The sequence below is a fragment of the Pezoporus flaviventris genome, unplaced genomic scaffold, assembly GCF_033815535.1.
Source record: "Pezoporus flaviventris isolate CSIRO_AGI_PZ_B2104156 unplaced genomic scaffold, CSIRO_AGI_Pfla_v1 ptg000005l, whole genome shotgun sequence".
NCBI classification, from domain to species: domain Eukaryota; kingdom Metazoa; phylum Chordata; class Aves; order Psittaciformes; family Psittacidae; genus Pezoporus; species Pezoporus flaviventris.
In genome coordinates, this window is record NW_026892553.1 from 16,870,664 (window position 1) to 16,894,639 (window position 23,976).

Sequence of the window (23,976 nt, forward strand, 5' to 3'; positions counted from 1 at the left end):
TGTAAAGATTTCAGAATCTGCTGACCTCCAGATGATATGTGGAAATTTTGCCTCATCTGATTCCATTTAAACTATTTAAAAATTTGAGTTTTAAGTTCTTCCTATACACATCCTAAATTACAAATCATACCTAATTAGTGACAGTGAATCAGTTGCTTATTTTTGGTTACTATTATAATTAGTTACATGCAAAATAATTAGTGAAAATTCAGCATGCAGCTAATGAAAACCTGTGCCTACCAGGCACACTTAGTTTACACATAGATTTTAGATCGTAAGTGGAAAGATTTAAAACAGCTAGGATCTGTGTTTTAAAAATCAAAAGTGCTTACTGAAAACTGAAATGCCTACTCATACAGAAGAGCAAAAATATTCTTACCACCCTCCTCCAAACTACATCATTAGACATGTTTTCCTACCTATTTAAGTTTTTTAAAGTTTCTTTAAACAGCACATTACAGAAAGGATATCAGATGGAAAGATCTTAAAAAGCTTAGTCTTTATCTGCTACAGTAATAAGAATGAAAAATTGTGATCCAAAACAAAAATAGGAACAGCAAAAAGACAAAAATGCATAAAAAGAAGGAAGAAAATAAAAGAATGTAGTTGGTTATGGATACCTGGTGGCTGGTTTAACTGGGCCTACTGACATGCAATTAGATAGTCTGCTGATGCCTTACAGAAATATTTCAAAAAGGTTTTGCTTATGGACAATTCTGGTAAAGCACGAGATACTGATTTGTTTCTCTGGTTCACTTTTTAAACAGTAGCCAACCATACTTTGTTGCAGGTATGCTTGTTGGGCTGAATTCAGTAATAATAAAAATACATGTAGATTGCATTAAAATTAAGGTACTTAAGCTTCATCTAATTCAGTGCTTTGCTCCTCTCATAAAATCACAGTTGATGTTGAGTAATGAGGAAGCCTCAGAAAATGATAAGGTGGTTGTACTCAGGGTAACCTTTTAACTATTTGCTGTGTTGGGTGATTTCAACAATGTCATACATTCGTATTATGAATTGCGTAAGATGCATATTTGGGTTCCAAATCAACTTTTAAAACCATTCTATTATTCAAAGGCTTGAATAATCATGCACATGCATCCAACAAATACTTACTTTACTTGTTGAGTGACTGTTTGGCATAAAACGTTATCCTGTCCAAATTTTTCTACAGAACTGCATCCAATATAGACTAGTCAGCAGCTTTGGAACACAGGTCTTAAAATAACCATTACAGTCATTTCTGTAATGCAAAAGGCAGTCTTCTCTTGCATCAAGTAGGTGTGACAAAAAGATCCTTAAACTCTCAGACAAAAAAGAGAAATGGGATCAAGAAATTGTTATTTTCCAGCTATTCTGATTTTTCTTTATCCACATCATTTGACCTTGGTGTATTAATTTTCCCTAAGATAAGGGCTATTACCAGCCTAATCATCAAGTAGAATTTAGGATCTCAGTTGCTCCCATAAAAAGTTTTAACTGCTTAAACTTCCACTATGAGGAAAAACAGGAAAAAATGGAATGTGGGATGCATATGCTGACCAGCTGATAAAATTATGGGTTGTGGCATGCAGTATTTTGCAGCTATTGCCCTACAACAGCAATTTCTGCTGCAAAATAAGAAATCATTCCCAGGAGACAAGCACACAGTTCAGGAGCAGCTTGACTCCATTAGGTTGTCTTTCTAAATAAAAAGTTTCTGCCTTTAAATGCCTAAAAAGAATTGTGGCAGTTTCTGTAAGCAGAAACAAAAACAATGTTATGTTTGCACAGAAATGATGGTAGCTATTATTGCACAGCATTTTTAACATATAGAATCTGGAAGATTCCAGCTTGAGAGTCTAAAATATACACATAAAATAAGTCCTTTCAAGGAAGAAAGAAGTTAGCCATGAGTAGTCTCAAGCAGTAACATTCCTTCTGCACTAGTATCAAGGCTAGTTTAAGTCTTGACCAACCACTAACAATAGGTCAATGCCAGCCTTGAATATTAAATACCTCCTATTTATTGCACAGAACTAAATGTCTACACTGTTATATCATAAGAAAGATCTGTACATCGATATACAGAACAGTTTCAAGGCACTGCTCTGAATATATTCACATGAAGATAATTTATAAGGGAAAGCAGTCTATAATGGAAAAAGGTGAACATATAAAAATGGTCCCAGATACTCAAAGGTTAAAATAATAATATTCTAATGCTCAAAGAGAAGTTAAAATAATAGTAATTTTTACAGTCATAAATTAAAAAAAATTCTGACACTATTAGCCAAACATGCTAGTGAGCAAACCACAGTGAAACCCCATAGATGACCATGCCTTGAAGGCCATGCACTTACTGTGGACCTGCAGCATATTCTCTGATGCTCTTGAGTATCAATACAGACAATATTTCCACCTTCCCATTTCCCTGTCCAGAGATCTCTCCATTGCAAATACCATCTTCCTTTAGTCTTGGCATCTTTTCTAAATAACCCCTAGAGCAATTTTTAGTCAACCTACACTAAGTGTAATGAGTAGAATGTATATTCAGGTGTTTTGCGATGGCATCTGAGATGGCATGCATAAAAGTGTGGTACTCTTTGTGTAAATGTATTGTATATAGTAAATATGATGGGTATTGCCAGTATCTTCTCTCAGCATGCTGTTCTCATCTGTCATTGTTCAGTGAAAAGGTGCCAAGTGAGCAAGAACAGTGACACTGCTCATATAATCATTACTTCACTGGATCAAGGTTTCTTATCACTATGATTAGTTTTTCCAAGAATATTCTTGAGTTTTGGCTGGTGTCCTTACACCTGTATTTACTTTCTGTTTATTTGTATGTTTCAGTTAATAAGAAAAAAAAAGTGGTTTTTAAGTCTTCAAAGTGACACATTGCTATTGTAAGAATTTAGGTTGTAATTCCAGTAATCTTTGTTTATGCTCTACTCAGAGCATAATTTCAAGTTAGGGGAAGTTATGAAGTATCACAACACTCTGGTTCACATTATTTTCTGAGGATTGAGCTGTGACAATCTGGGGAGCTTGTATGTAATTGATGAGTGACAGCTGTAATGTGAACTCCAGATTTAATAACCATCTCCTGCCTTATGTCTTTCCTGCAATGCTACTGTATGTTGCTTATACAAGTGATTGTGTGATGGACTGGAAGACACCAGTCTCTCAACATCTACTAAAATCAGTCAGACAGAGCCAGAGCACAATTGCTCTTACCAGGGAACAGAAATAATTCTGAAGTTCAGAATCCTAATAAGACTTCTCTTGTGTGTTGTTTTTTTGTTGGTTGGGGGTATTTTTTTCCCTTCTGTTTGATATTGTCTAAATGTACCATCCCTTTCTGGAAGGGAAATAATAGGAATGATCCTATTCAGTATACTTTGCTGACAGAAAAAACTTCAGACTGGGGAGGATGCTGAATCCACGGTGCTTAAGTTCCCAAGAGCAAGATTTACGAGTACATCCTTGAGTTAAGGCAGCTCCCTATTTTCTATGTAGAAATTGCTGCTCTGAGTTTTGTAATCTTTCCATGCATTGACAGAAGCTGAACTGGGGCTGGATTCAACTCTGGAAACCAAGCAATAAAAATTGAGGAGCTGCAAGGCTGGCAGTGACCCAAGACTCTTGGTCTCAATAAGCCTCAAGAGTAAAAGTCTGGACACTTAAGTTTTTCTATCCAGAGTAAAAGGATAACAAAGGATGACAGCAGATAGCAAAGAATGATTGGGGTGTTGGTTTTTTTGTTTGTTTCAGATCAGCACATTTCTTAAGTGATCAAAAATAGTTACTTCAAAACTTTAGTTGATATACTTTTTTACCATCAGCTACCGCTCAAGTGAATTATAAATAGGACAGCAAAAGCTTGTGTTTAGCATTTGCATAGGCTGTTGGCACTAGTCACTGAGTATTGGCAACTTATCTTTAAGAAGGGTGGTCCTAGAACCATCACCCAAAATATACTTATAATGAGAGCATATATAAAATGCTAAGCCTCATTTACATTAAAAGCACAGACATCCAAAGAAATCGAATTAATGTCCTGTAAGGGAAACTTAAACAGCAGTCTGATAAAATCACTGGACAACAATAGGTAAATGTGTATTTATTCTTTGCATTTATACAAAGCTTTTTTTTGAGCTATTTGAGCTTTATCTCAACTAAGCATTCAGTGCTTCTTGAATCACAATTATGACAAAATCATATTTCTTTAAAATCTTTCCTAAAGCCATTATCAGAAGCTTTTCAGTTGCAGTTTGCTTCCATTGAATCCAGATTACTTGGGGTGCTTTTCATGGAAAAAACCTGATGTTTTAAACAGGTGCACTGGCAATCTCACTTCAATGAGGACATCAGAAATTCTGGAATAATTGGAAAAAAAAAACTAACCAGAAAAATTGTAACAGAAGAGAAACCAGATTGTCCTTTATCTTACTCCAATTGACTCTGCTGAAGTCAAGGAATCTGCACAGTGTAATGAAATGATGAATCAGACCTAGTGCCTTTCTCCATTGCAAATTTAATGTTACGGAAAATGATATTAAAGTATAATATCCATACTTTAGGGCTTACCAGAAAATGACTCATGATAAACACTGGGTTTTTTGAAATGGTATTAAAAAATAAATTTAACTTCTCTCTCTTCTCTCTCTCTTCTCTTTCAATATTTCAGGGTATAATTTAAGAACACATCCTTCATTGTGTTCAATAATTCTTCCTTGAGAGTGGGAATTCAGAACTTTAATGGTAACTTTTACATTCATGCATAAAGTGATGAAGGAAACTTGAAGTAAAAGTGAACATTTCTGAATACAGAAGTAAGGTAGCACAAGGAAAGGCATGTTTCTCTTTCTGAAATTGCCTTTGAGTATGGCAATTTAAGTGACACGAAGGATATTTCAGCTTTTAGAAACTGAATTTCATTTACAGATTATTAACTGTCTCAGCATGTCTTTGTTATAAATGCCCATTTACCTCCATATTGAAAACATTTTCGTTGGCTTAAACCTGTGCCAGTTCTTTTAGATAATTAACAAAATAAACTGTCAAAGAACGTAACAGGAGGACTGGCTGTCAGATGTCAGCCTGCCTTTGATGAGCCCAGGGGCAATGGGGAGAAATCCACTTTTCTCAAAAAAATCACACAACGAATCGACACCCCCACTCCAAAAAATTAAAAATCAATCCAAAACCAAACCACCACAAAAAAAAAAGCCCTCTTTGTCTGAGCGTTTCAAGTTAATTCTGCCAGATTTTTTGAGGGTGTCATTTCTGATTTATGGTGAGATACATGTTTATGATACTCAGCTAAATAGAAGTCATAAAGCCTTCTTTCCCAAAGTACTGCATCAACTATTGTATTCTGTACTTGCAGCCCTGAGAATATGTATCTCCAAGATTTAGAGAGTTTAGTGCTTTTATTAAGCCTCTGTCATGATTTAAAAGGGAAAGACATAGACAAAACTACTTGAGATACCTCAATAGAAAAAATGCCCTGAAATCAATACACATTAAATTAATGTCAGCCACAGAGCAGTAACAATTTTCTTTCTCCCATCACTAATGCCCATTTCAGAAATAGTTTAGCTTTATTTTTTTTTCTTTCTTTCTTCTTTTAAATGCCAAGTTTATTAACTTTGAAAATTAAATGCTCTTCAGCACTGTCACAGATCAATTGGTACATTCAGGTAAAGTGGGAATAAAAAATCAGTCAGTGCAAAAAGTTGCAGAGGTCATTCCATCACGCCACTACCAAAACTCACTGTCCCATGTAATGTGCTGAAGAAGCATTTGCAGCTGAAGAGAATTTCTCTTAAGGTCACATCCCTTCCTACTGCAGTAATGTGGGAAAACAGCAATGACAGCACAAACCACACAGAGGTGTAAGCCGATAGAAGCAACACTGCAGGTTACATCTTCTGCTTGTCCTTCCCTCCTGACCACAACCCTAGGCATTCTCAGGAATAGTCTGAACGGTGCACCCAGTCTTGGTATTGGATCTATTTTCCCATGTAAACTACACTGATTTTATAAAACAAACACAGAGCAAGAAAAGAAATTTCCATGACAACATATCGCAGCAACTAAACTTGTACTTGGAACCACTTCTCATTTTAGTTCTTAAAATCAAAAATGGTCTCTAGACTATACTGGTCTAACTACAATCATTATTGGTTCAAGACATATTGTTAGAAACATGTGAACTGAACATAGGGAGCTATCCCCAAGTGCAGTGACTTCAGTACTTTGCAGTTACTCTTAACTTTGATTTCAAAGCATCACCCCTTCTGCTGGAGATCCAGTGCTGACTGATTCAGCAAGCAATGCCACCTGCAGCTTAGTTCTCAGTTCGGTAGCGCTACCAGGTACCTGGCTGAACCAGAGCTTCTCTTTCTGCTTTTCTCAATCTATACACAATCCTTCTTTTTGTTCCTGTAAGCATTCCACATGCCTTTCTATAAAGACATAGAACACATAGAACACATCCCTCCTGGAGTCCACTGTAAAGCATAACTTGCCCCTTTACAGTATTACACAGTTTCCTTTTGTGATTCTCTCTCGCCAATACTGTGCTGGCTCAGTGCCACAAAAGGAGGAAAGATGTAAGAAGCAAGTATTGTCACAGATCACACAGCAAGAGCTGGAAGATTGCTTCTGTGGGGCAGGAATGGAACAGAAGCATTGTTACCACGCACTCTCAGAAGAAAGACCAGTTGGTATTAAACAGAAGCCTAACTGAAAAAGTCTTGAAATTATATATATATATATATTTTCACAATCAAAGCTGCATTTTATTAGTTATAGGAAACCTGTAGTGTTCCTCTATGCAAACCTACCATCCACAGGGGTCATCATCTGACTTGCATTGCAGAATGAATTTTGCACGATGATGTTGAAACAGAAGAAATCATGATAGTGCATTCCATTCCTTCAGGAACATAAGAAATGTAATCAAAAAAATTTGATTCCAGGTTGCTGAAACCTATTTTAGGCTTACAATGCCTGCAAATCTATCCATTAATCCTTAAAAAGAAGCTGCTGTCATCTACTTTTTCTTATGAAAATCTGAAACCAGTCCTTCAAATCCTGACATAGATACTTTGAATAATTTATGGTTTATTTTTTTTTTAAATTACTTTGATTTGTTGGGAAAAACTTCTGTAAGTTTAAGAATTCCTAAATAATGTAGAGATGTCACATAGCACTCAGACGCCTACATATACTGAATATCGCCACTAACAGAATATTTGATTGCAGATATTAATCAGGAGACACACATCTTTGAATCTGACTAAACTGTTTGATTACTGCATGAAAAGCAGACCGTAAATTTAAGTGCTTTGTCCATCTCTTATGAGAAATAAACCTTTTTAGTTCCTTAATTCATACACTGATCAAACAATTATTTTAATTCAGTATAAAAATCACAGAGACACTAATCAAAAGTAGTAGTTAAAAGAACAGACAAAAGCCCCTGGAATGATAACATGGTTAAAGAGTTGTGTGAAAATTGTCATACTATTCTAAAAGAAGTCAAAGGCTTGATGTATTTTTAAAAAAACACTTTTCTTTATTTCAGTCAATATTAAACTCTAATTGATGAAATAAATGCTACAGATGTTTCTCTTTGAAATGAATGGACACAAAAACGTTCAAAAGGAATCCTTCATAGGCATCACGTGTGGCCACATCAGAAACCTTGAGAAGTTAAACTACATTGGAGTGAGAACATTAATAGAGGCCTAAAATAGAGGCATTGATCTGTTGAAACCAAATGTAGTCCAAGTATCAAAAGAAAATCATGATAAAATTATTTCCTTTTTGAAATACACAATCTATAATATTGGGATATTCTCTGAAAATTCATTTTGAAATACTTGTTAATTATATATTTTTTAAAAATTAAATTCTCTAAACATGAGAATTCTGCTATAGCAATACCATTAGGTCTGTTAAAGCATATAAAATAAGTCCTTATTCTAGATGGTATAATGATATACATAAGTAGAATTTGGACATAGTCAGGATTTGTATTTTCTAAAGTGACTGTTGATTGTAAATGTTCAGTATGAGACAGGTTGTATAACCTTCGTTTTTAGTACTTTAGTTCTGAAAATTAAAAGGTTTTTCTAGTCAAGCTTATTCACTATTCAACCTCTGAAAATGAATCCTATGAGTTTTACTAACATTCACTAACAGAATTGGTCAAGGAGTTGTAAAATCCCATTTCACAGTACAGTCAGGTCTTTCTGAACTCATGCACCAAAAAGCCATGTTTTAAAATGTTATCAGCTCCTTTGAGAGCTGTCCACAGAGACTGCCTCAGAAAGTCAAAGTGGTAGAGCACTGTAAGGCTTTACAAAGATAGGTGTCTGCATTTCAGTGACACATTCAGAGGAGCAAAACTACAGAAATGTAGTTTGCTATTAGAACTATGCATGAATGAGGTATTAAATTGATAGCAGTATAATATTTTGAAGGTATGAAACAGTATAGGATTGAATTTCATCCATTTTTAGTCCCCACTAATCTGAATCAGATTGTAACAAATAGATAACACTTCATCAGCAGAAATTATACTTGATAACTGTATCAGTTGCTTAAAAAACAACAACCCAAAACTTAACCTCAATCTCTTAGCTCCTAAATTTCTAATTTACTTCATCCCACAAAGCCCCCTGAGCCCCATTTGCCATTTATGCCAGGACCACCATCTAATTAAAGAGGGGCCTCCTGCTTGTTCTACGCCTTGTGTTTTGATAATATTCTAAACTATTCAGTATTGTAATTGCTTTTCTTCACTGTTACCTTTTCCACAAAGACATAAAAGAGGAACCATAAAATAAAATTGTTTCTGTTGTATGGAGAAGAGGGTTTTTTTTTGTGCTTTTTCCTTTTTTTTTTTTTTTTTTCATTTTACAAAAAATATCAGGGAAAGTCAGGCAAAGCTGGGTAAGTCCAAAACTTCTGAATGAATTCAGGGGTGAATTTTCTCAGCCCTGTTCTGAGCTTGCCAATTTTAGTAGCCTAGTTTAAGCAGCCCTTCAACAGTTCAGGCACTGTGGGTACACAGTCTGTTGCCCTCCCCAGCAAGCAAGTCCTTCTGAAACTTCCAGTTTCAGGTTCTTCAGAGACAGCCTCTTTACCACCCCCTTGACACCAATACACTTCACACTTTCATTATACTTTGCAAGTGCTTTCTTACATAGACAGGGAAAAGAGGACAACAATATTAGACAGTTTTTAACAAGGCATTTCAGTTTTTCACAGTGGGAAGTAATTTATGGAAAATACTTTTCACTTTCCTCGCTGTTCCATATACAGAAGAGACAGATCTATCAAGGTTCTGCAGAAATGTGTGAATTCTTTTACTGAATCATACCCTTTAAAATATAGGCATTGACACCCACCCAAACAGCAGCAGCAAGAATTCTTAGTATTATTGAATTATGAGTTCAGATGAGAGCTTTCATCCAGCAGTTTCCAACAAACATGCTGATGAAGTCTCATAGAAAATTTCCTCAAAGCTACACAAATGTGGAATTCCATGGTCTCTACTATATATTAGAAGTTGGCTTAGGCCCATAATGAAAATGTTCAGTCTAGGTGCCCCACAGGACACCTTGATTAGATATCCAGAGTAAATGCATGAAGGGAGGTATTAGACTGAATACTTTTTAACAACAAAAACCTTTACGGTAACCTTAGAAGCTATTCTTTCTTGAGGATAGTGACTCAATCCAAACCATTTTTATCTTTTCTGGTACAAAAATCTATTGAATGGAATACAGAATATTCTGCGGTGAAGCAACTGGTTTCCGTGGATACAGCTAAGATTACTCTTCAGCATATATTTTTCTTGCAATTCAGAGCTTAGAGGAGCTCAATTTGCCTTATTAAGTTAAAAAATGCAGCAAAGAAAATCAAATGGAGCATTCTAAAGCAAGAAGTCTTATGAGGACTGCTGCCCTTTGAGATTATTAAAAAAGGGCACATACAGTAATAACTGTATTAGAAGCTTTTAATGTGAATATTGGGAGGATAGATGCAATTCTAATAACTATTTTGAAACTACAGTATGGATTTCAATGTTTTCCCTCTAAGATTTAAAATATTTTTATCAATATCTTGCCAAAATCCAGAACAGTATGTCACATGGTAGATTCATTTTTCTTGATACAGGTAGACTATAACATACTGGAGTAGAAAATGTTTATTTGTGAGACTTTTAATTTAAAGCAGGATTTAAAAAAGATAACTGGCATGGAATGATTTTTTTTTATATACACTGAATACAAGAAACGAACAGTTAGAGGTGCCCCAGTCAAAACTTTTTCATTGATGTAGTTCAGACTCCCACATATTTCTGCATCTCATCATTGCACTAGAATATTTCTTCAGCTACAAATATAACCTTGATCTTTAAATGATTCAGTTACTACAGCTTTAATGATTGTCTCCTTCATTAAACAACTTGAAGCAAGCTCTGTTATTATAAGAATTGTTAACCTGTAGGACTTGGCCCTATGAAGCATACAGATGTATTCTAGTGATATCTTCAGCAATTTCCTGTAGATTCTTGAAGCCAAATAACAGATTCCAGAATTTTACTTAAAAAAAAAAAAAAAAAAAAATCTATTGTTTTAACTTTAGTGAGACTCAACACCAACATGAAGAAATTCCTGTTCAAAAGACACAATGCTAGCACTCAAGTTAGAAACTTACGGCTTCTCAAAAGGTTATATCCTCTTATGGATGTTATTATGATCAGTGATACTGATTTACATTAAATGCTCACTGTGTTGCTATTACCTCAATTCTGTGTTTAAAGAACAAACATCTTTCTGACCAGTTTATATTTGTTCAAAAAGTCTGCAATGTTGAACTATTTTTATGGTTTTATAAACTGAAATATATTTCCTGAGTTTGTCTGTTTTTTCCCTAGTTGAATCTCTCTGAAGATACTCCCAAACTTCTATGCAATTTAACATATCAGGTTCAGTTACTATGCCACAATTAATTTTGGCTCTTTTCAGTGTACTGTTTGCTGATTAATGAAGGAGACAGTTCTGTAAAACTACATATCTGCTGAAAGGCCACTGTATTTCTTGATCCTCAGTTCTTATTCCAGACAATGTCACGATAAAATTCAGGAGTGATCACATTTCTGTTCTATCATTAGGGCTCCCTTATCTATGTAAACATTTCATGTTCTATCTTTCACAATGCCTAGAGGTTTAGAATAGTTTTATTCACTTTTTTGCCACTTCTATCTTGAATCTTGATCCCAGCTGGTTCTTTACAGCTAGCCAGAGGCTTGAGTTATCTTGTTTTGTTTTGCTTCATTTGTAATTTCAAATCCAACTTTGTTACACTTCCTGCACTGAATACTGAAAAATCGAAAGGAAGTAATAAGGGAGACACAAGGCATGAATTTTAATACATAAATAAATAAAAAAGCTTGTGGACTTCTACTTGTAGGTCTCGATAGTTATTTTGTTCGTAAAAGTTCATTTAACTTCGAACTGCATTAAAAAAATCTCTCATGTACACATTTGGTGAACACTTTGCAGAAGCTATTTATATTTTAAGGAAAGTTTTGTTTGTTTGCTTGCTTGGAGTGGACAACATGTATAGTTTGACTTGCCTTCCCTAAGTATGAAAATACACATATACTGATCATTACCATACATCTTTTGCTGGGAGAAAATACAAGTCAAGAAACATACTCTATAATAAACTCCAAATGACACACTTAATAGACAAAAATTGTAACGTTTTAGAATACCTTACAGTTTCTTAATGGAGTGTAATTGAAAAAAAAAATCCCTTGCTTTCAAATTAGACTTACTAGAGTTAAAATAGTTCTTTACCTATCATTTCCATACTTGAAATTAATCATTCTGTACTAGGACATCTGAGAAATATTTATTTCATTGTTGCTGATAAATGTGAAATACAAACCTAAATTACTAACATGAACATTAATTTTGATGCATTGTATTTTAATTCCTTCATTGGTATCTTATTAATCATACTGTAAATTAAATGCATCAAAGCTTATAAATGATGCTGAATAAAGTTTAATGCAACAGTAGTACTGCACAAGTCTTAGCATTACCATTTCATTGGTAATTAAAATACATATCATGTATGATAGATTGTATAAATGACACTGCAATTCATTATATTAAATAATTAATATATTCAAATTTCTCAAAATATTGCTTTTAGAACAGCTATTTATTTTGTTCTTTGACACAGTTGAAATGACTTATTCCCCGTTTTTACTGTTCAGTATTAATTATAAAAATTGCATTTATCTAATTGTCTCTTCAAAACAAAAGAAAAAAATGTTTTGAAGGGATTAAAATGCATCTTTCCAAAATGAGACTTCAGGAAAATGGCCATGTTCCTGCTGGAGTTTTGAAGTCTCAAAATTTGCCTTTTGACAGTAATAGCATTTGCATTAAAAATGTTGTGACCACTTCGTGCTATGAAGATTTTGATAGAAAATTCTCAATTTCTACTCTCAGTTCTACCTTCATTCAATGTTTAGGTTACAGAAGGTTAGAAAAAAAATAAACCCTTTTCTTAATTGAGCATAATAAGGATACACATCAGTGAAATAACCTATTACATTCAAACAAATATTTGAGGGCTTTGTGCCTCCTGTGTTTCTCAAACACAGCTTTATCATCATCACTGTGAAATTACATTCAGTCCACTACTAAATCCTCCGTTCTGAAAACAGAAGGTTTTCTATTTTCTTTAATACACTAACTCTGAAAATTATCCTTAAATCATTGGAAGAATGAAAGCAGCTCATTTGGTAGATTATTCCCCCACCTTCCCCCCTGACCTCACACAACCTAGATTGCTCTTCAGGCCCACTGTAAAACAGTGATTGCCCTCTTTTCATCACTAATATTTTCTATGGTCCTTCCGTTTTGATTCAGCTCTGTCTATACTGCACAAAGTACCTCATTTTATTTGCAGCACCTCACATAGCCTTTATACACCAGTGTGCCAGTTAGAGGCACTGGGTGGATAAAACAATAAAATATAGTGTTTCTCAGTAGAGTATTAATGCGAGCTGTTCCCCATCCCCTAGACACTACTTGTCATGAAATTTGTAGGAACTTAATTATCTTTGAGACTCCTGTCCCTTTGTCAAATCTGGTTGAAATTGGTCAAGAGATTCAACATTTACTGAAGGGAGCAAGGGAGACCAGGCACAGCGTGCTATCACACAAATACTGTTTCCTTAAGACACTAGGCTAAAATAATGGTGTAGCAAATAGTGGCAAGGAAACAGTCTCATGAATGTACAAATTAAATCACAGGCAAGTGATTTGTTCTGCATGTGTTATCATAAATATGCTGCTTTACCTTTTGCAAAATCTCATTTAACTGCATTCATGTTAAAAGAACAATTTCAGTCTGAGTTTTGTTTTTGTGGAGCACTGAGGAGAAAACGTTTTCTTATCTTCAAATGTTATTAACTGGAAATAAGTGTAACCTATGCTTTGAGGTCCTTACTTCAATTTAGATAGACAATTAGATATATAATACCAAAAAGAAAGAGAGAACTTTGTAGCAGAGTTTTTTTCTCCTGGCCCCCAGCTGACTACAGCAGACTTCCTTCTGTGTTCAAATGATTAAAAACTACAATATCCTTCAAGACATTTTTAGAAAACTATTTATAATTGCAGTATCAAGTAACAGGACTTCTTAAAAATTAGCTTATGAGATTTACATAGGATTGTGCATTTTATACTAAGGTGTGCCCTCATTTGCAATAGTTATTCTATTTTTATCAAGGCTAGAAACTTACAATAGAGTAAACCAAATTCTTCCTTCACATAACTGGATATGTGAAGAATTTATACCTTGGACATTTCCACTAGCTTCCGGTGCAGATATACATCACTTTAACTCATAACAACGTGTCCTTCTGCTCTGTCACAAATCTATCCTTCAGGACAATCCTGAAAGTGAAATGCTTTAGGCTGTGATGTAAATTTGGTTAGACATTTGAAAAAGACAAAAGATGACAAAAGAATATAATAGCTTTTCTTGTACCCAGATGTTGCAAGCAACTATACTCATGAAGTTTTTACACACAGAAAGAACTTTAGTGCTTTTACTCACATGGGACCCATGAGAAAGTTTGTGACTTAGCCACTGATGGTTTTTGCAGTAGTTTGCACATCGGAAGATGGGAAACAGTTCACAGCTTGCACAAATATTTCTTTAAGGGATAAATGACATCAAAATTAAAGGCATATAACTATATTAAGTTTAGCGCAAAAGCATCTGCAGAATCATGCACTTTAAAGGGTTTATTTAAATGTTGTTTTATCTTCCACTTAAAAAATTACTGAGAGGAAGCCAGAGTGAAGGAAAGAATAGAATTAAGATTTTGGGCACCCCCATGCCAAAAAAAGACACGGAAAGGAAAAAAACATAAATGCAAACTAATTTTCTTTTCCCTAGTTTGTATTATTCAATCATGTAGAGATTTCATCAACTGAAACTATACTGTATGAGATCTACATGAGCCACTCAGAAAACGTCCTGATCTTTCAATCACATATTTGCATTAACATCAGATTTTCAGAGGTCTGAGATCATATAATGCTGGTTAAATTATATTTTCATAATCACTAGGAATTTGCATAATTTCCTTTTGTTAAATGCCTACTTCAGCACATAGTGTGCTGTAGGCAACTCATTGTTCACCTCTGATAATAAGCTTTTGTTTAACAACATTGTTGTGTGTTTTTGTTGAAGTTGTATCCAGGCAGAAGACCTTGGTGTGATGCGAGAGGATGATCCTGTAGAATGCCCTTGCTTAACTAGAGCCTCACAGTCAGGATGTTAATTGGCTACAGAGGGTAATGTATACAGATAAATGGAAACATTTTCCTCTATTTAATGAAAAATATATGTGGTAACTATGTGGTAATTCAACTCAATTTAAGAGGATAAACATTGAAAGTTTTAGTAAAATAACATTTTTGCAGAAGACCAAACACATAAAGAAATACCTAAAAGTCAATTTACTTTAGAATAATGTGTTATCTTCACTAGGCTGTCACCAGACAACTTGGAATACATTTTTCTTTTCTGAAACAGAACTTCTGAGAGATTTAATAATCAGCTCCTGGAAGCTGAATCCTGGAAGATAAAAAACAACCAGACTCAACTAACAGTAGAAAATATGTATCTTTTCAGAAATCCAAGATTTCTGGGAACTTACACAGAAACTGAAATACCAAAAAATCAGAAAATCAAAGATAATCAGAAAAACAGGCAGCTTTACTCCAGTATTTCCTGTTTGAAAGCACTGAATTCCTTTTTACCTGCATTATAATGATTTATATGTGTCTTGGTTTCCCAGGCTGAAAGTCAAAAAACACAGCACTGCACCAGCTACTAAGAAGGAGAAAAATGACTGCTACTGCTGAACCCAGGACAATATGTCATCTTCTTAATTTTGAACTTTTCTAGCAAATTCCAGAATCAAAACTAAGGAACTTGTTAAAAAGCAGAAAATGCTGTCCTTAATCTCATGAATCTCGGTCTTTCAATGCACCATGATCTACTTCAAGTTGACCCAAAGGATCTCTGTCTGCACAATTACCTGTATAATTGGAAATACAGGAAATAGTAAATTGAACAAAATAACGAGCAAATATTTTAAAACCAGAATTTACTTTTGAACTTTGAAACTTATGTGATTGCTGAGTAGAAATTTGAACTCAAGCTAGGGATAAACTATTATATCTTTTATTTTTTTTTGCACAATATGATCAATGGATGAATCAATACCCATTTTTCAGCCAGAAATTAATATCAGGAAGGTTCTATTAGCAGCACACATGTTTTGTAGTAAGATCATTTCATTCAGAAGAAATCAGTATTCCACACTCTAACACTGAAAGTCCTATATTTCACTTAAATGATACAAAACACTATCAGAACACGTCTCTTCATTCATGAAAGTCACTAGGGTAATCTACATTAATAAAAGCCTTAAGTTAGGTTGTATTTCATAATGACATAAACATAACAGGGACAAATTTTATCTAGCTTATGTTGTACTTTACACACACTATAGCCTGCAGCACAACTGACTGATGTTATTTAGCTATGAAAAATGTAGGTACTTAATTTTGTATAAAAGCTTAATACTTATGTTTTATCAAAGATTTTTAAACTATCTAATATAGCCTGTTACATAGATGCTATATTTTAAGTATTGTCATTTTTTAACCCTTTTATTGAATAATTGCTGAATGTCTAAGAGAAAAAGTCATTAATGACACTGTTCAAAATGTGTTCAGAGCACAGACATATGGAATGTTAAAGAATAAACCAGAACTTACTCACTTAACACATAAGTGAAAAACTTATTTAAATGTCAGAGTGACTATTGCAGATGTCATACCAACTTTCCAATTAACTTCAGAAAGGTTGACATGAGGATTCCTGAGTTTCTTTTTTCTGTTTGACCTTTGAAATTATTCTGCTTCATTTTTTTTTCCCATTCCTCACTTCCTCTTCATCTTCTTTTTTTTGAAGGAACAATGAAACAGAAAAATACCTTCCCTGAGGACAGCAGATGGAGACTTGAAGCTCCTTGCATTTCACTTGAGTCAAACTCTGGAAGAGGATTATAGTTTTGGTCAAGAGGGAAATGTTGTGGAAGACTATCAAGCCTGTCCATGTAGCACACTGAAAGACTCTTTCTCTCCATTTGACTCTGCTAATCCTTCCAGCCATTGTTGGTTTTATGCATAATTTTCACACCATGACAGACTTTAAATTGAAATGCTAATATAAATTTAAGAAATCAATACAAAATTTTAATATAAAAATACTTTTCTGCAAAACATCAAAGAGTTTTGTAAGATATTGCCGCAACTGTAATTTCCCTCCCGGACTGAAACCAAGTGTGATTGACAGTACTTTAATTTTAAATTGTATCATCCTATCCTTCAAACAGCTGGAAAAACTATTTTCTCACCTGACAGCAGTGCACCAGTATCTGAAGCTAATCTGAATTTTATTATACAGTTTAATTCTTAAATTGTCCCAAATGCTTTACTATGTTTGCAGGAAAAGAAGAAGTATTCCATAGAGCTAGTATTTTTCGTTTTATTTGCTCCATTATTCTTAAATCACAATACACATAAATTCCAACTTTTGGGTTTTTTTCACTACTGAAAACCCAATAATAAGCCAAAAGGGTAAATGTTTTATAATGACTTATTTTGTGTATTATGAAAGCAAGAAAACAAAGATTCAGAACACTGGTAAGAAGATAAATTAGTGGCCAATTCCATTTATTATAAAAAAATCTTCAAAAAGAAAAGCATAAGAATTTTCAAAGTGGATGTATATATCTACAAGGCAAATGCCTAAGGGCAGTTTTTATAAGCGTACTTTAATCTGAAATCCTTACTCTGTGCCATGCTTCAGAGCTACAGCAGATCTCATCCATTCAAAATTCAAAAATCAGAAAACAGGATGATTCATAATCCGGACACATTAACTTGTGTTTCTAGTTTACTGATATAATTTGTTTTAGTTCCAACTAAAGTAAATGCTGGCAAAAATAAAATGTCTCAGAGAAGACAGAGATTAGTTGAAACATACATCCTCAATTTTAGAGTCATAAATGCTCTCATGCTAGGTAGCGGAAGGTCAACTTCTGTAACATTTCCCTACATGCATAATAGAAATAAATAGCATTGTAGTTAAATCTAGCTAGTCTAAATTCCTAGAAACTCTTTTATCTAATTTTAGAATATTTTATTGTCTAATACTGAAATTTTATGAAGTTCAAAAGCATTATCTTCAATCATCGTGCCAGATACACATCAAAAGTACTCTTTTTGAAATCATAAATCTCTAAATTTTTGCTCTTACCCTAGAATTTTTCTAGTGTGGAATTTTTACCGCTAAGAATATGTAATATAGTTTTAAGAGAGACAGCAGTGATTACACTACAATCAACTGGATATGGAATGATTTTTAGAAAGCAAAATTTGATGGAATTTATTATGAAGGCATTTAAAACCTTATATTTCTAATACAATTAGTAGCAATTTCACAGTAATAGGCCCAAAATACCTAATACACACACAAACACACCCCCCCACAACCACCAAACATACCAGGATAAGTACGGCAAATATTAAGCATCATCATTTCAATTTAGTTTGCTTTAAATGATAGTCAAAATATATTCAAGACAGAACATAACAGATTCCTTTTCTAATGTTATTACCAACTACAGTTCAATAATACTTCTGAACAGCCCCATTCAGCCCTTGAGTCCCACAGAACTTCTTTTGATTACATCCCTTTGCAAAGGATCAGATGTTACAAGAAAAGCAGAAATGGGCGAATGCATTCAACTATTCATAGCACAGAAAAACAAAAGCTGTTGAAGAAAATGCTCACAAATCCTCTCCATTGCCTAGAATTCAACTTTCCTATGGAACTGAAAATCACCATGGTAAAAAATTGAAAGCTATTCCATTCATTGCTTAATACATTGTTACAGTGTTATCGTAGTTACTACTCAAGACTGTGGTAGGTTTGCAGCTCCTATCCCATAAACTAGGTAGCTTTTAAAACCGAAATGAGAAAAAAAGCTGAAAGTCCTGGTGATGGAATACATGACACTTTACTGTTCAGAGGATATAATTTTCTTAATCTAAGAGAATTGTTAAAATAAAAAAAAAAAAACAAAACCAAACCAAGCTAATGTCAGGAAGTCTCAGCTCGCTGCTAGCTATGGTTCTGCACATGTCTGGGACAGGTTTAGAAGAGTAAGAATGGTTTCAAACATAAAAAGAAAATATAAATAGAAGTACGGGTAGTTTGTACTAATTCAAGCATTCTTCAAACACTGTTTATCTGTCACAGGCAATATTAAGACTGTTCTTCTAAAACATCTGTTTATAAGCCCCAGATTTATTGCTTCTATTCAGTACCTGCACCCAAATTGTAAGTGAAAGTATTGCTTATAGAGTTCTTTGTAGCTGCTGATGACACAGGCACAGTCAAGACAATGTTGTTAGAACAGATTCCTGTATTTCCCATTCTCACACTCAACATGAAATACAAAGACCATGTTTTTTTTTCTTATGCAACAGTCAAAATCATATCTTACTTGAGCAAGTCAAACTTGGAAAAAAAAGATGGAAGCTCTTCAGGAAAGAGCTGGGAAGGTGTGGAGACAGTCGTGTTCTGTGCAGAGAAGTGGGAGGAACACACAGAGCTTTATCTGTGGGCAGCACATGGGCTGCTGATGGGGGGTTGTAAAGAACTGTTCTATATTTATAAAGAAAAAGTTGAGCAATCTATGCTATGAGTTCCTTTGCTAACCAGTCTGCTGAATGAATTGCTTGCAATAAATTGAATTGGTTTTGCATGATAGCTGCCATCTTCTCTGTGTTCATCTGTTGTAGACTGTCAATGAAAAACTATGTATGATTTTTAAAATACACTAATTATTTGAAGTTGAACACAAAATGGTGTCATGGGAAGAAAAAGGTATTTAGGGCATGAACCATAGAAATAACTTTTGAAATGTCAAATTACATATTTAGACAGTAAGAGCATCTCATAAGTATATAACTGCAAATTAGTTAAATATTATAACTGCAGGGACATATTTACAGCTTATAATATTAAAGTAAATTATGACTTTAAAGAACTGTACTGATTTATCTGTGAGGTTTTAAGAACATTACTGGTTTATGTACAGTCTGGCTACATTTAGATTTCATCAGAGTATCTGAATTTTTAACAATCAGGCCTGTGGCACAGAATTTTATATTGGATAGCTGCAAAGGGTATAAATTGTGACGGGTAACATTTTTGGGGATTGATGTTAAAAAACATTTGGCAGATTGCTTTCACTGCATTAGTAGAAAAGTAAAAATAAATGACAAGGAGAGTACATACAGATGCCTGAAAATGAGTGAAGGGAGCAGAAAAACGAATGGAGAAAATAATAGATGAATCACTTCCTATACAGCTAGTAAGGGGAAGGGAAATAAAAAAGAGACAAATTGATAAGGAAAACCCCTAGAAATCGGAGTCAAACAGAGCCAAAAGACAAAACAAGATGCTACTATTAGAGGTATAAGAGGGTTTTTTTTCTGTTACTCAAGGAAGTTTAAAAGCTAGCAGAATGGAAGCATTTCAGAATGATGAGCTTAGGACTATTGTCAGCAGCATGATTAAGAGTTTCATGTCCATACAGTAGCCAGCATGTTTTACATAATAGGGTTCAGCATCTAGTCCCATTGTTGTTAAAATCAGTCTTCTATAATGCATTCAAATTACTGAGTTATCCATGTATTTTCTTCAGCTATTAAATAAGTGCACTTCTGAGGCAAAAAAGCTCAGTGTTAAAGCAAAAGTTTTAGACTTACTACCTTTGATGAACTGACAAGAGCTATTCAAGCCTATGGAAAAGCTCTTATTTTGGATGACATTAAAAACCTCCAAACACTTTAGGGCTTCATTTCTCTACAATTAATACTATAATCACAAGTATAGTTCATAATATTACAAGTTATAAAAAGATCTTACTTGATTTACAGAAAATAAAATCCATAACTACTCAGCAACCATTGCAAATAAAATATCTGTACATTGGGTCCAATGTTTCTTAATAAGTGCCTTAGCCTTAATCAGTACCTATTTTAAGGAAACGAGTAATCCTTAAAGAAACATGCATGCACTTATAACGCTTAGGGAGAAGGCATAACATAGATAAAACATTAGATAGGCAGTAAATAGAGGTTTCTCTATGTTGATTAAGGAACAACCATGCCTCAAATATGGTGGAGTTATTAGTGGAAAAAATCTTAAATGAATCAAGAATGGGCAATTCAGCTTCTAAATGGAATGCCAAAAATAACACCAAAGATCAGATGCTTGGGGGTGTTGGTTGAAGAGAAAATGAACATGAACAGGCAGTGTGCACTTGCAGCCCAGAAAGCTAACAGTAGCCTGGGCTGCATCAAAAGGAGCGTGACCAGCAGGTCGAACGAGGTGATCCTGCCCCTCTCCTCTGCTCTTGTGAGACCTCACCTGGAGTATTGTGTGCAGTTCTGGTGTCCTCAACATAAAAAGGACATGGAACTGTTGGAACAAGTCCAGAGGAGGCCATGAGGATGATCAGGGGACTGGAGCACCTCCCGTATGAAGACAGGCTGAGGAAGTTGGGGCTGTTCAGCCTGGAGAAGAGAAGGCTGCGTGGAGACCTCATAGCAGCCTTCCAGTATCTGAAGGGGGCTTATAGGGATGCTGGGGAGGGACTCTTCATTAGGGGCTGTAGTGACAGGACAAGGGGTAACGGGTTAAAACTTAAACAGGGGAAGTTTAGATTGGATATAAGGAGGAAATTCTTTCCTGTTAGGGTGGTGAGACACTGGAATGGGTTGCCCAGGGAGGCTGAGAATGCTCCATCACTGGCAGTGTTCAAGGCCAGGTTGGACGAGGCCTTTGGTGATATGGTTTAGTGTGAAGTGTCCCTGCCCATGGCAGGGGGGTTGGAACTAGATGATCTTAAGGTCCTTTCCAACCCTAACTATTCTATGATTCTATGAAAGTGCATAAACACAAAGATTTTTAGCTTATTTCTCAAATAAGTATAAAGAAGGTAACATGACATGTAATTAAAATATAGCAGATTGAGGTTGTCAGTAAGGTGGAAATTTGTTTGAAATACATTGCTTTTTAGCTGTTTGTGAAACTGACTGTATGTGGATAGAAGCATTCATTGTGGAACATATTTCTGATCTAAAACTTGTGCTCCCTTGATATACAGCCAAATGGTAGTTAAAAAGTGACCTTCTGAAAACCATGCCTTATTAAATTGTGAGAAAAAAATATGAGACAAGATACTGTTAAGACAGCAGATCAGGGGATGGCACTCTAGCCTTCTAATGGAGGAAGTCAGTACTGTAATAAAAAGAAACCAAAAAAGAAAAGACAGAATTTTCCTTAGAAGACTGTCACCATTTTATAAAAGAAAGTTGAAATGATCATTATGCATAGCATTAAGAAGTCCATCTGGGAAAAGAGATCCCATTTAGCCAAAGCAGAAAGGCTGAAGAAAAAAGAAAAAGGAGATTGGGTGTGAAATCCAACCATCTTTGAAGTCAATGGGAATTTTGCCATCAATTTCACTGGGTCAGGATTTCATGCAAGCTGGATGCAGACTCTGCTTTGTGATATCCAAGCTGGATGCAGACTCTGCTTTGTGATATCCATACTGAATTGAGGTTTCTGGTTTCAAAAGCTATATTAAAGTCATCCCCACATAAAACTAATGTAGCAGAGTACAGAATAAAGTCCATTATTTTTTTAATGAGGGAAAATGAAAAGATTACAGTTAAAACCTTACTGTTAAGATAATTAAGCATGGACAGAAGAAAAGAATACACATTGCAGCATTTACCTCCTATATCTATTTCATATTTTCTCTTTCAGTTTTCTTCCCTAAACAATGTTATGCCTCCCTGCTTCACTCCTTATACTCACTTCAATGCTTAGCTGCAAATTCCGGTGGGGAAAGTGAGCTGACAAAAGCATACTCCCATTTATGTGCAATATAGCCCCTTAAGCTCCATTTTTAAAGTTTTGGGTAAAGTTTGTTATACACAGGTTTATATATATATACACATATCATATACATTTTTCAGTAAAAAAAGTTTCAGATGCTTATTTTGTTATTAATAAACCAAATTCAGACATAACAAATGAGAAAATGTCAACTTTGAGGTGGAATTTGACTTAAAGAGTATTATGTGCTATTTTCTGCTGTTGCGAATAAGCAATAATAAAAATAGGTTATTAATAGTATCATACATAGTACTTTTTACAATGAGGAGAAAGAGATCCCTAATGGGATCTTTCTGATGAACTGCATTCAAAAGTTTCATTAAAGCTCGTGCTTTTAGACAGGTTATTTACATTTTCCTTGTCCAAAATTGCACATATCATGACAGCCAGCAACTTTTACCAGAACCATATCCAATTACAACTGAGAACAAAAGGAAGGAAAATAAAATTTGATATGCTATATAAAAGTTTGCCTTCTTTCTAATTAAAATTACTTGTGGAACCTAGTGTTAAAAATGTGTGTTCATTCCACACACGTATTTAATGGAATCAGTGGTGCTATTTAATCAGATGCTGGAGATTTAAGTTGGAAATAATGAATATTAGGTTGGGAAAGTATTCAAATATTCTTTACCGGCTTCTTTCCTACAGATTGTTAAATATATTTTTAATGCAAATATATCAGTGTGCTTTCATCTCTCTGCTGTCCTTCATGAAGGCAATCCCACAAGGGTGAAACGCTGGCCTTTCCTTTTTCTTCCCTGCTGTAACTATCATAATACGAATGATGCCTGCTAAAACTGGCAGATCTGTGTCTAACATAATTCTGGTTTAATTCAAAAATGTTCTTGCTTACAGAATACAGCAGTTCAGAAAACTCTTGTTGCACATGTAGCTGAAAAAATGAGTGTGGAATATTTATAAGGCTCTGTAGAAATATTCCTTCTAAACAACTTTTCATCTAGTGAAAATGAATGGATTCCTGAGTTAAAGAAGCCATCCTTCAGCTTTTAATGTCAATAGTATCAAATCTCTTACTAAGTTATGTGTTAATTACTAATAAGGATCAGACCTAGCAATCCCTTTCTGTCATGTGAATATTTTCTTTTTAAAATTAAAGTGATAGAAATATTTTTCCAAAAGCAAACTGGTTACTGAACTTTAAGATGATAAAAATAGGTCTTAAGTTTCATTTCTGCCTTCTGAATGCATCCAATTAAAGAGTATTTTATTCATTACTAGAATGTAAATGTGAACAGTTACAAAAATGAAACACAGAAAATTCTTTGGCCAGGTTTCCAAGCCATTGCA

At 34.5% G+C, this 23,976-nt stretch overlaps 1 long non-coding RNA gene across 1 annotated transcript in view; it reads right to left on the reverse strand.

Moving 5' to 3' along the window:
* Window positions 1-15,492: 15,492 nt before the first annotated feature.
* The window catches only part of LOC133265220 (uncharacterized), a 109,016-nt gene continuing 100,532 nt past the window's right edge, over window positions 15,493-23,976 (reverse strand). The window contains exon 5 of the long non-coding RNA XR_009741901.1: window positions 15,493-15,652. This is a non-coding gene — a long non-coding RNA (uncharacterized LOC133265220). The remainder of the gene's footprint in view (window positions 15,653-23,976) is intronic.